Here is a 13,736-nt window from a genome sequence, read left to right as displayed (position 1 = left end):
CGTCATGAGTCTGGGAAATGGCTCTGTCTATGTACGCATGGGGACCTGAGTACAACCCCATGAACCCATGTTGCCGAATACAGGAAGGAGCATAATCTCATAATCTGACTGGAAGGTAGGGAATGGGACTGGACATGGTGTGTAGCCATTCTCCAGGATGTGGGGGCATGCACAGCCTTCTGACAAGCAGGGGCAGGAACGCTGAGGCGGGGCAGACATGTTTGTTGGAGTGAGACTGAGTGTTGAAGCAATCCACTAGCCAGCTAGCCTAACTTAAACTACAAGTTCTGAGCCAATGAGAGATCTTGGCTAAAACAAAGTGTCTGGGTGCTGAGGCAGGAGACCTCTTCATGAGCACTGCCTTTTCTAGATAAAGGCAAAACTTAAAAGTGACAAATTAAGCTATGATCATATCACCAGAGAAATTATTAACATAAGGAAGCAGCCTGGTGAGCTGCGAGTGACATCTCAGTCCCCTGGTGACAGGCTTTGAAGGACAGAGAGTTTATTTTGGCTCACAGACTGAGCAACAGGCCTGGGAGGGAGTCCGTCATCACACGGAGTCCACAGTCAGCAACAGGAAACAGGAATTCTTCCTTGTTGACTTTCAATGAGAATTCAAGGATGTGTTTTCTCCCCTGAAAAGAGCACGCCATGAAGGTGGGGCCAGAGCTGGGAACAGGGCTCAGGGCTAAAGCACACTGGCTGTTCTCCCAGAAGACCTGGGTTCAATTCCCCAGGCCAATGACAGCTCACAATCACCTGTAACTCAGGTTCGAGATGATTTGATGCCCACATCTGGCCTGTGATGGCACTGAACTCATGTATGTATGGTGTACAGGCATACATGACCTGGAGAATCGCTATACACCATGTCCAGTCCCATTCCCTACCTCCCAGTCAGATTATGAGATTATGCTCCTTCCTGTATCTGGCAACATGGGTTCATGGGATTGTACTCAGGTCCCCATGTGTATATAGACAGAGTCATTTCCCAGACTCACGATGGCCAACTCTACAAGGTGCATTTCAGAAGCTGTGTATATGCTAATCTGCACACAGAACCTCGCACACATGATGATGATGATGATGATGATGATGATGATGGTAATGATGATGATGATTATTGTGATGATGATGATAATGTGAGACCAACAGCTCAGTGGAGCCTGAGGGGTGAATGAAGAGGAGATCTGGGAAATATCTCTAGATTTGGAATTGGGTCACAGCCAGGGCTCCTCCACCAAGTTCACATGCTAGAATCTTAAAGCCTTTGTGGGGCATGTAGGGTGAGTTGAGGCCATGACAGTGGGGTTTCCATAGCGACAGTAGTATCTTCAGAAGATGGAACAACTGGAGTTGGCCCTGTCTCACCGTGTGCTACCTCACCCGCTTTGCGATGCCATCCTGGGTCCTCACGGGATGCTGAGCCTCTTCCAGCTCCACGTTCTTTATTTCTCAACTTTGAGAGCTGTGAGCAAAGCTACCTTTCATACTTCTCCCACACAAGTATTTTGTCATAGCATCAGAGAATGGACCAAGGAAGTCACAAGGAATGAGTGTCATAGAGGGATGGGGAAAACGTCCAAGCAGCAGGCTGGGGATGAATGTGAGGTGGAGACACAGGGACTTTCTAAAAGATCTGACTGATTGAGAGGAGAAGGTGAGAGGCCCCATGTCTAGGCACTGCATTCTGGTGTGTGAATCTGGGGCACCCATAGACTGCAGGCATTAGATGGCTCCATCAGCTCAGTGGCCTATGCTTAGAGCTATGCTTTAATGGTCAACTCCATGGACCAGAGAGAAATGAGCAGAGTGCTTCCTAGGGAAAGGGCAAATGAGTCCTGGCGTGGGGTGTACAGACACTCCATGATGTGGGGCTGTGCATAGCCTTCTCGCAAGTAGAGGGAGGGAAGCTGAGGCAAGGCAGTCGCGTGGGTTGGCGTGGAGCCTGGTGCTGAGGGGACCCCTTCTGAATGGTCTGACTGCTTTCTTGGTCAAGGAGATGGAACCATTTCCCATTGAGAGTCTTGCATGTGAGCTCAGACAGAACACAGAGCTTTGAAGGGGCTCCCAACAGGCACAGGGATGTGAGAGAAAGCCAGTCCCTACTGCAAGCAGAATAGAAGAAATAGATGGCCAGCAAGGAGGACTTGGTAAACAATAAATGGTAGGGTGGGGTGGTGGCGTGAACATGGGAGAAATTGAAACATTTAAAACTGTAAGCCCGGTGTGAGGTGTGTAGGAATGAGGCCCAAGCAGAAGGGAAAGCTGTGGTGTGCTCCCACGTGGGCTGACCTTTATTTGGGTGTCCAGGATTGGTTGGAGACCACTGACTTAAGTTTTAGGACTCTCATGTGGAAGTTATTACTGAAGGAGCCCGCAAAACCAATATGCTTTCCTCAGGGACACACGTGGGTTTGGAAGGTAATTCACGCGTGTGATGGAGCATACCAGCTCCTTGGCCATTTTGTGAGAGTCTGAGGCTCCTTGGACAGATCTATCTCTATGTAGCGCCTGGACTGTGTTCATCTGTAGGCACGGGGTAGCAACAGTTGTTAGGACAGAAAAACCCCACATTTCTCTGATTTAACACAACAGGAGGTTTTTCCTCACACCCCGGGAGAAGCAGATAGTGCTGATGAGGTGTGGCATATGGCCCTCTGGAATATGGGAATTCTGGGATCCTGTAAGGACTTGGGAGTTTCTCTGCCTTGAGCTGGGAGAGAGACAGAGAGGGAGCTACACAGTGGAAGAAGACATAACGGTTCTGCTTATGCCATGTCTGAAGATCAGCCTCACAGCACTGCCGGTTCTCCTGGAGGCTGACAATACATGGTCTACTGTGGCCTCGGCTGAGGAAGCTCATGCAGGGAGGTCAGCTGCGTGCAGGACAGGGGCCCCAGCCGGGAAGTGAGAGCCCTGTTGAAATGAACGTTTTTAGTTGGCTTCTGCAAGCCATAGAGCAACAGCAAAACCTTAAGACCACCCAAGTATGTGTGGACTGTTGAACTGAAAACCTGTGGTGAGGTAAGAGAAGGGTGAGGGTTAATCATTGTCCATTTGACAGGATGTATAATTACCTAGGAGAGGCACCTTTGGGGGCTTATTTTTCAAGGTGATTATAGACAGGTTTAATTCAACGGGGAAAGACCCATCCTGTATGTGGGTGATACCATCCCAAGGCTGTGGTCCCACACTGAGAAAATAAAAGGGAGAAATCCCTTTTCTTCTATCCCTGATTCCTGGTCCCTAAGGTGTGAGGTGGAGTCCCATGCAAATGTCCCCACCGCCATGCTCCCTCTCGAGGCTGGAGTCAGAAGAAATTCTTTCTGCCAGAAATTACTTTTTTTGTCAGAGATTTGATCACAGAGAAGAGAAAAGCAACCAAAACAAGGTCCCAGACAGACAGACAGACAGACAGACGGACAGAGCAGCAGATGTAACGAGGTGTTGTATTTACTCAACCTACGTGTAGTTCAGCACTAGAATTTGCGATTGACTTTCCACCTGGGAGAAACTCCCAGCCCATTTACAGTCACGTTATAGAAATGAACACCTCCTGGCCTGGGTTGTTTGGCACGTTGGCGTTGAGGCTTCCTTTACTACTAGTATGGGCGTTCTGTGCTATCCTTTGTATGGATCACTTCTTTCTCCATGGAAAGAGACTGATTTCCAGGTGTGACTATATATGAAGACGAAGCATGGAAGTTCCCAAACTGCTGTTTGAGATTTGGTTAGGTAGGACCACAGAGCTGGAGAAGGACACGGTGTGTGTGAATGTGCGCATGTGTGGGACATGGGTTGGGGAGGGGGCTTGAGGGCTGTTTCAGAGTTGCCTGAGAATAAAGAACAGCTGGTCCTGTCTCACAAGCAAACATGGAGGTTGAGTACTCCATTGGTCCTCCTGGACACCCAGAGACCCCTGATTTGGGAATCACCCTGATCTCTGAAGGTAGGGATCAGTCGGTCCTCTTAGTTTCTGTTTTTCCAAGTCAACATCTCTGAAATCAATGACACGATGCAATGGGCCATTTGTGACGGGGTTGTGGTCTGGGTGTGCTTGATCATTGTGTTCTTTGTAAGCATGACTGGACCACTCCCCAGAGAAAGTAAGAAAAATATAAAGATCTTTTAGAAGACAGTATGGCTGGGCACGGTAGCTCATGATTTTAATCCCAGCTCTCAGGAGACCAAGGCAGGTGGTCTATGTGGTCTGTGTGTGTTTGAGGACAGCTTGGTCTGCATTCTGAGTTCCAGGACAACCAGAGCTACACAGAGAGCCTGTCTCAAAAACTAACAAGAAGAGGATGCTATGAACCAAATTTTACGAAGATCTTTTCCTGACTGCTCCCCAACCGATCAAGCACTCGTGAGGAAATGAGATCTGTGGCTGGAAGGAGATTCTGCAGACAGCAGTGGCCAGCTCAGAAAAGCTGTGGTCACTCTCTCGACGCTTAGGAGGTGATGGTGTGCAGAAAACACACGTGTGAGTCACTGCTCTCTAACCCCGAGTGCCTTCAGGTGTCAGACTGAACATGAAAAGCCTTTAGAGACACTGAATTGTTTTCCTTCCCTTGTGCTTGAAGATAAACAGGAGATTGCAAATGTGGTCCTGTAAGCCTAGAACTCTTCCCATAAGCATAAAACAAAAGTTCAGACTGAGAAGAAAGCGTCATGCAGTACTTTTATAGGCCCTGCTTTCTTTTTTACGGGATTAACTAAGTTGACAGTGAACTTTTTTTTAAAAAGATGTTTGATATAATGGTTTTGGGTTTCTTGTATTTATTTATGTGACTAGGGTGGAGAGGAGGAGGGGGAGAGGGAGTAGGAGGTAGAGTTTATGTCACCCTTGTATGTGCAGGTTTCTGAGGAGGCCAGAAGAAGGCATCAGATCCCCAGGAGCTGGACTTACAGACAGCTCTGAGCCCCTAATATGAGTGCTGAGAGACGAATTCAGTCCTCCCTAAAAGTACTTCTAACTTCCAGGCCATCTTTTCAGCACCCAGTTTTAAATTCTAAAAAAGTTTTATCTAATCCTTTCCATTGGTTTCAGTGGCCATATCACGTCCATGTCATCATGCAGACTTTCCCCTGGCTTCCTTCCCATGTCAGCCAGGTGGCTTTTTAATGCTGGCAATGCCTATAGCTCAGGGACAGCTAAGGTGAGCCTTGACTTTAATGTGCCTGTAAACCTCAATGGTTCTTCTTTCCATAAAGTTTCCCATGATCATAGCTCATGAAGATTGAGGATTTGATGAACGATGTCGGTCAAGGTCCTTAAACAATGCCTTCTCTCCACCCCTTGAACCATGCACAAATGTTATGTTGAGTGGGAGTGAGGGTTCTAGGGCCAATTGCCTGACCCAAACTGGGATTCACCACTGGTGTGTGGCTTTGGGCATGCTACTTGGCCTTACTGTGCCCATTGCCTTCAGACTGTACAATGGGGTGAATATTCAGCAACCTCCAATTTATGATGACATAGGTTCAGCGTTTTGTATTCCATTCTACCCCAACATGAAGTAGATCGGAATTATTGTTACCATTGTACCATGGAACTTCCCAAGCATGGTAATACTGGGTCTTCTTATGGGCCCCACGTAGCCACAAAATTAAGATTGTTCCTAGTGGCCTTCAAGGGGATGCTTAGCTGACACATAGAAAAGTGTGATGCCCAGAACTCTGGGAGCCTCTTGTGAAGCCCAGGCTCTTCTTCCTCCTCCCTCTCCTCCTCCTCCTCCTCTTCCTCTTCTTCTTTTCTTCTTCCTCTCCTTCTTCTCCTTCTTCTTGTGTAGAGGTAGGTCTGTACCACACAGGGGAGAGAGAAAATGACAAAGGCAAGTCTGTACTTGCTCAACTGGGGTTCACCACTAACAAGACAAAGATTTCCTCAGTAGGGTTCGCACTCTTATTCTATAGAACCACCTGTCTTAGTCAGGGTTTCTATTCCTGCACAAACATCATGACCAAGAAGCAAGTTGGGGAGGAAAGGGTTTATTCAGCTTACACTTCCATACTGCTGTTGATCACCAAAGGAAGTCAGGACTGGAACTCAAGCAGGTCAGGAAGCAGGAGCTGATGCAGAGGCCATGGAGGGATGTTCTTTACTGGCTTGCTTCCCCTGGCTTGCTCAGCTTGCTCTCTTATAGAACCCAAGACTACTATCCCAGGGATGGCACCACCCACAATAGGCCCTCCCCCCTTGATCACTAATTGAGAAAATGCCTTATACCTGGATCTTGTGGAGGCATTTCTCCAACTGAAGCTCCTTGCTCTGTTATAACTCAAGCCTCTGTCAAGTTGACACAAAACTAACCATTACACCATGCATAGCTCAGGACTGGAAGCAGACACATTGGAATACATAGAGTCACATGATGTCATCTCCATGTGAAAGTTCACAACCCAGCACCAGTTCTGGGTAGAAGTTGTCCTGGCAACTTCAGGGCCATGGGATTCTGCTGTGTTTCCCTGCACATCTTCATGGAGAATAGGAGACTTGTCATGGAGTCCAGGAGGCTGGGGATGCCCCTGCACTGCCCTCACCCCCATAATCATCCACCCCCTCACATAATGTGATAATGGAGGGCTTAGTTCCTGGGAGGATTGGCGCCAGTCTTTGAAAACCACTGGTCTTCCCATTGCTCTGTAGCTGAATCTGATGTAAAATACATGTTCCTGTTCACTGCCATTTATGTATTCGTTATCATTAACAGCCATTATAATTTTTCCCAGTGGCAATTACATTGATATTACTATATCTAAATCAAAGAGGACATTACAGCAATTACTGTCATGAGTTGATTGGGAACCACCTAATTTTTAAGTGACACTATTTTCTTATCAGCATGATTTTCCTTTGTAATAAATAATATGCCAAGAGAGTTGTGCAACCAAAAAAGGTAAAAAATGGTCTTCCCGTAGAAAATCCAACCGCTATCACACACACACATTTTTTAAAATCAATAAACAGAAAATATACTTATAGTTTCTCTTCTACATGAGAAGAATAAAATTAAAACCCTAAGTCCAAGGGTTAGGATGTTTTAATAGTCTGGACCCAGTCTGTAGATTGCTCAGGGTGAGGAAGTGCTGAGCTCTTCTTGCTAGATGGGGAATGAGGAGACAGAAAAGGCTGGTTGCCATAGTTCCTCACTGGGAGAGGGGATCCCAATCTGAGACTCTGGATGTGATGGAGCTGGGTTCTCCCTCTCTGTATGCTTCTACCAGGCTAGAGCTTCTCTTACACAAGGTCCGACTCAGTGATCACAGTAGAGTGTGTGCTTTGTGGCTCTCCTCCTGGGGCAGTCAGTCCTGTGACGGACGGGCAGTTAGCCAAAGGGTAAGGAGGCAGTCATTTCCCACAGATTCCTGGACTGATGCTGGGCTCTGTCCCTAGACTTTTATCTTCCTCCAGCTGTGCCCCTGCTCCAGTAGAGCTGACCCAGCTCTCCACTGGGGGCTTTGTGGGCCTATTCTCCCAGTTACAAGTTTCCATTACATCATGGCGTACACAGATTTTAGGTCAATTCTAACCACTCTCCTACTGCCAAGAACCACCCAACTGCCCTATTGGAACACCGTCTACACCGTCTAACCACAGCCTCCTTCCCAGTCAGACCGACCTGGCTGAAGGCTCTGTCTGAGTGACCCTAGAGCTGTAATTGGCTTCTCTGGACCTTGATTTTCCAGGGAATGAACTGAAGATGACCCTTAGTTGCTTTTCTACCCTAGGTCTTCAGAGACCTCAGAACTACTGGTAAACCTGTGAACCCTGCTGTCTAGCTGTCTCCAACTTACCCACTTGGTGTATTTATCCTCAATATCAGATATTTTTTCCAGTGATCTGTGCCTCAGTATCTCTGTCTGCAAAATGGGGATGCTGTACAAAATGTTGGATATATGTGCCTGGCTTATTGTATATGAGATATGGGTGGTACACGCCTTTAATCCCAGCACTTGGGAGGCAGAGGCAGGTGGATTTCTGAGTTCGAGACCAGCCTGGTCTACAGAGTGAGTTCTAGGACATACAGAGAAACCCTGTCTCGAAAAACCAAAAAAAAAAAAAAAAAAAAAAAAGCTATTTTCTAGCACTTACCCTCATCAATTATAACTGGAAATGATTATATTTTTTATATATTTGGATAAATGAAAAATATTAGGAAAAATTATTTCAATATGTTGTTTATTAGAAAATTTTAATAGTATATAAGGCTCATATTAGTATTCATGTGTGTGTGTGTGTGTGTGTGTGTGTAGGTAGGGGTGTGTGTGTGTGTTTATGTAGATGCATGTGTATGTGGAGGTGTGTGTATGTATGTGTGTGTGTACGTATGTGCATATGTAGGTAAGAGTGTGTGTTTATGTAGATATATGTACATGTATGTGTATGTACTTATGTAGGAAGGTAGATATGTATTTAGGTAAGGTGTGTGTGTTTATGTAGATGCATGTGTATGTGGGTAGGTGTGTAGGTGTGTATGTTGGTAGTTGTGTTTGTATATTATGTAGTTGTATGTGTATATGTATGTAGGTAGGTGGGTATATGTGTAAGTAGTTAGGTATGTGCATGTGTATGTATGTGCATGTAGGTAGGTGTGTGTTGTGAAGGTAGGTAGGGGTGTGTATGCATATAAGTAGGTGTGTGTGTGTGTGTGTGTGTGTGCGTGTGTAGGAAGGTAGATAGGGGTGTGTGTGTATGTATAGGTAAATAGGTAGATAGGTAGGTGTGGAGATACATATGCATATGTGTGTAGGTATGTGTATGTAGGTATGTGTATGTTTGTAGGTAGGAGTATGTATGTATTATATATGTATGCAGGTGTGTTTATGTATTATATAGGTGCATGTGCATGTGTGTGTATGTATATATGTATATAGGTAGGTATGTATGTGTGTATATGCGCTTGTGTGTGTGTAGGCAGGTAGGTAAATGGTTGTGTGTGTATGTAGATGTATGTGCATATGTGTGTAGGCATGTGTATGTAGGTGTGTGTATGTATGTATGTAGGTAGGTGTGTGTATGTATTATGTAGATGCATGTGTCTATATGTATATATATTTATAAAGGTTGGTAGGTATGTGTGTGTGTATGTATATGTGTGTGTTGGTCTGCAAGCCTCAGGAATCCTTTCAATGTTTCTGCGTCCCTAGCACATGAAATTACAAAAATACCACACCTAGATTTTACACAGGTTCACGGAATCAACTCAGCTCCTAGTACTTGTGTGTTAAGTACTTCCAGACCAAGCTATATCCCCAGGCCTCACAGTAATGTTCTTAAGGACACAGATGGATAGAACACTCCGATTTGAAGATTTGAAGGAAGAATGTAGTGAACAAGTTGCACAGGCCTCAACCACAGCAGAACTTGTAAAATGCCCACACCCCCATCCAGTCCCAGCCCCATGCCTGCCCCTCTCTCAGAGCCGTTGGGTACTGTGCCATTGTAAACATCACTACCCTCTCCACGAAGGCTGAGGTCTGGCAAAAGGGACCATGCCAAGTGTGTCAGGCAGACCTGACAGCTGGAGACTAGAACTCTTATGGTGGACATGTGGGTCCGCTAGCCTGTGACACGGGTTTCCCAGAGTGCTCTGCTCAGGCTGCTGGACATCCAGGGGCCCAGTGGTTGCGGCTTCCTCCTGTTCAGCCAGTGACCAACCGCGGATACCTTTCCTGGCTCCAGGACTCCTGAGGCTCAAGACTGGAGAAGGAAAGGAAAAAACGCTCAAACAAGGTTGTCTGTTAATTCAGCACCCTCTCCTCCAGCCCACTGCATCCTCCGCACGCACGCACGAGGGTCAGGCACAAACAAGGCTATTGGTTAATACAGCATCCTCTCCCTGACCCCATTGCATCTTCCGCATGAGGGTCCGGGCGCAAACGAGGCTGTTGGCTAACACAGCATTCTCTCCCCCCAGCCCACGGCATCCTCCGTGCGAGGGTCCGGGAATGTGAGATAAACATATGTGTGTGATAATGAGATTGTTGGTGGCGAGTCAGCTGGAGAGGACAAGGAGCAATTAAGCTTGCTGACTTACACAAGTTAGAATGACGAGATGCTAGGGCTGGCCCCACTCATCCACATAATAAGGCCCCGTCCCTGTCAACTGTGGCACATCACTGCTGCTGGGAGCCGGGTGCTCACTCCTGCCCCTCCTCAGTACTGCTCCCACCAGGCCCAGCAACACGCCTGTCAGGAGCACCTGCGTCCGCACACCCACCCTTTCTGAGCACAATCCAGGAAAGCGCATCTGTGCCGAAGGCTTGCATCTAGTCTTAACTGAATACACATCTAGTTGCCACAGATGTGGGAGGGTGGCTCTGGGGAGCCTGCCTGAGAAAATGTTTCTTGGTAGGGAATATTCTGTCTCAGAGTGCTTGATGAGCAAGTATGACGATCTTAGTTCAAATCTCCAATCCCCACTTGAAAAGTGGGCATGGTCACGTGTACCTGTATCTCTATTGCTTTGGGGAAGGGCAGAAATAAGAAGATTGCTGGGGCCCACTTTGTGCTTGTCTAGCTCCACGTTCAGTGAGAGACCCAACCTCAGGGGAATAAAATGGAGAATGATAAAGCTACACTCTACGTTGTTCTCTGCCTTCACACACACATACACACAGAATTACATATCATACATACATGCACACACAGTTATATATTACACACACACACAGAGTTACATATCACATGCACACATATACACACAGTTACATAGCACACAGATTTAAATATCACATACTTACATACACACAGTTACATATCATACACACATGCACACACAGAGTTACATATCACATGCAGACACAGTTACATGTCACACTTAGACACACAAATATACACAGTTACACATCACACGCAAAACACAGTTGTATATTACACAATGCATACATACAGCTATATATCACACACACAGTTATATATCACATGCAAAACACACAGTTGCATATTACACACATGCATACATAGTTATATATCTCACACACAGAGTTACATACCACACATGCACATATACACAGTTACAAATCACACACACAGAGGCACAGTTACATATCATACACATATGCAATACACAGAGTTACATATCACACACACAGTTACATATCTCAAACACATATGCACAGAACTACATATCACACACACAAACACAGAGCTATGCATCACACACACAAATACAGTTACATATCACACACATGCACATTGTGGACACAGATAATTACATAACACTCACATGCACACACATACAGTTATATATCACACACAACATAGTTACATAACACATATGCATACACACATGTATATACACACATACACACAGTTACATACCACACACATAGTTATATATCATATACACACATAGTTACATAATAAATACACATACACACACACACACACACACACACCACTGCTTTGCAGACCTCGGGGTTAGACTGTTCTTGATGAGAGTTTCCAGAGAGAGAGAATACTAAGGAGGCTGGTGCCTGACAGCTTAGCCCACTCACACTGTTTCTGGTCACAGGGAAGATGCTATTGATGGTCCAGCAAAGGGTGCCCTCAGGCCTGGAGACCGAGGCCTGCGTTATCCCTTATCTGCACACACTGAGAAGAAGGAGGCATGGCAGGCTCTTGCCCTGACTGCTGAATGCACAAAATTCCAGGAGAAGATGAGATTCTTTGTGTTTGGAGACAAATCAGTTACCTCATGTGAGCCCTGCCCTCAATCTCAACCCAGTCCCCTTGATGTCCAGTGCAGTGCCAAGTCCTGGCTCAGTAACAGCAGCAGGAAGAGGACACTGATGGGACACTGCATCCTGCTGTGCTGATCATGGCTCCCTCTACCAGAGCCAATCTGCTGGCCAAGGTGGGAAAACGCGCAGCCTTCTGGGCTTGAGTACACGGAGCGGCAGGGAACACCCATGAGGAGGGCAGCCTTTCCTGCCCCTGGCACTGCCTGGGAAGAGCTGGTACCCAGAGTTCCCTGTTTCCACATTCACCGGTGGTTCTCATGGATGACCCATGTGTGATTGCCCCTGGAGAAGAGAGATAATCCACACTGGGCAGTTGTGGCACTCATGACCATTTGGCCCTGGCTTTGGGTTCTTGGTTAGGATGGGTTGTTTTTCTGCCTCCACACAGGGCCCAGGGGAGATGGAGGTGGCTAGTGATACAGGTGTCCCTGGTTGAAAAAGTTCTGTGCTAGGTTGTAACTCATAGCAAGCCCATCAGGATCCCGTGTTCTCTGCAGGGAAAATGGACTGATGCATTTCTGTGAAACCTAACTGACTTCCTTTTATGTGACAGGAGCAACCCTTATTAAAGGTTCTCTTTTTATTAATCACACACGCAGACACACAGTTACATATCACACACAGGCACACAAACACACACAGTTACATATCACATGCATGCATACACACAGTTACATACCATACACACAGTTACATATCACACATACACACACAGTTACAAATCACACACATAGACACATACACATATACACAGTTACAAATCACACACACAGTTACATATCACAAACAAATGCACATATACACAGAATTACATATAGCACGTATCTCCAAACCCTCTAAGTATGAACACAAGCCTCTGCCATGAGCATAATGGATTAAATACTAGAAAGTAAAAAGTTGTATTAAAAAATAGTGACATGGGTCATCATCTGAAAAGAGGGAAACTGCATAGGGCTCCAGGCTACAGTGAGGGTGTGGTGGGAGACAGCGTCTCAGGTGTGTGGCCCGCAGCCTGTGGTGCACCGTGGGGTTGCTGCCTTGCTTTTCCAGGCTTCTATTTCTCCCTACAAGGAAAAGGTTGGTATCTCATTTCTAACATCTGGCTTAGATCTAGAATTGTGCGGTTCTCTGCCACAGCTGTGACGAAGTGGCATGCTTTAGACCTCAATGATGTGTAAGAAATAAACAGATGCTGGACAGAAATGCAACCCTGCCAGAGAGATAATTGTGGGAGCAAGGAGCTGCATGTCAGTGGGAAAACTTCTCCAGGTCATGAGAAACTGTGAGGAATGAGTTCCTTCCCACTGTCTCAGCGATGAGTGAGCCCTTACCCTGACTGAGCTTCTCCTGGTGGCAGTGGCAAGCTGTATCCTCATCATTAGACCTGCGACCAATGCCTGTTTGAGACTTTGTCTATTTCCTGTGACAAGACAGTTCAACCTCCCCACTTGGAGGGGGAAAGGTACCTGAAATAATGAATTGTGAAAACTTCTTATGTTTCCTTCAGTTTTCCTGAGCGAATTCCCCCCAAGCTCATGGCTTGGCCCTACTGTCCCGTCATTCTGGCACTGAGAGCTAGCTTGTGCCTTGAGACATCATCCTGGTGTTTCCATCTTAGCCAGCTTCTATAGCTGGTATTCCCAGGAGAAAGAGAAAGAAGCTTACTGCTATGGACAGGGGAGACATCACCAGGACAGGTGCCTTAGATACTTGGTTGCAATGCACTTGTGGCTCAGACATCCTTCCCTTTCATGGATGCTAAGTGAATGAGATGAACAAAACCGAGAAGAAAAAAAAAAAAAACAAACTTCTGTCCTTTAAGATTCTTCAAAATAGTATCACTATATGTCTAAGTCAGGGTTTCTATTCCTGGACAAAATATCATGACCAAGAAGCAAGTTGGGGAGGAAAGGGTTTATTCAGCTTGCATTTCCACATTGCTGTTCATCTCCAAAGGAAGTCAGGACTGGAACTCAAGCAGG

This window comes from Mus pahari, chromosome 15 (assembly GCF_900095145.1).
Source record: "Mus pahari chromosome 15, PAHARI_EIJ_v1.1, whole genome shotgun sequence".
Classification (NCBI taxonomy): Eukaryota; Metazoa; Chordata; class Mammalia; order Rodentia; family Muridae; genus Mus; species Mus pahari.
The sequence above is the reverse complement of the archived record's forward strand: the minus strand, read 5'-3'. Positions refer to the sequence as shown.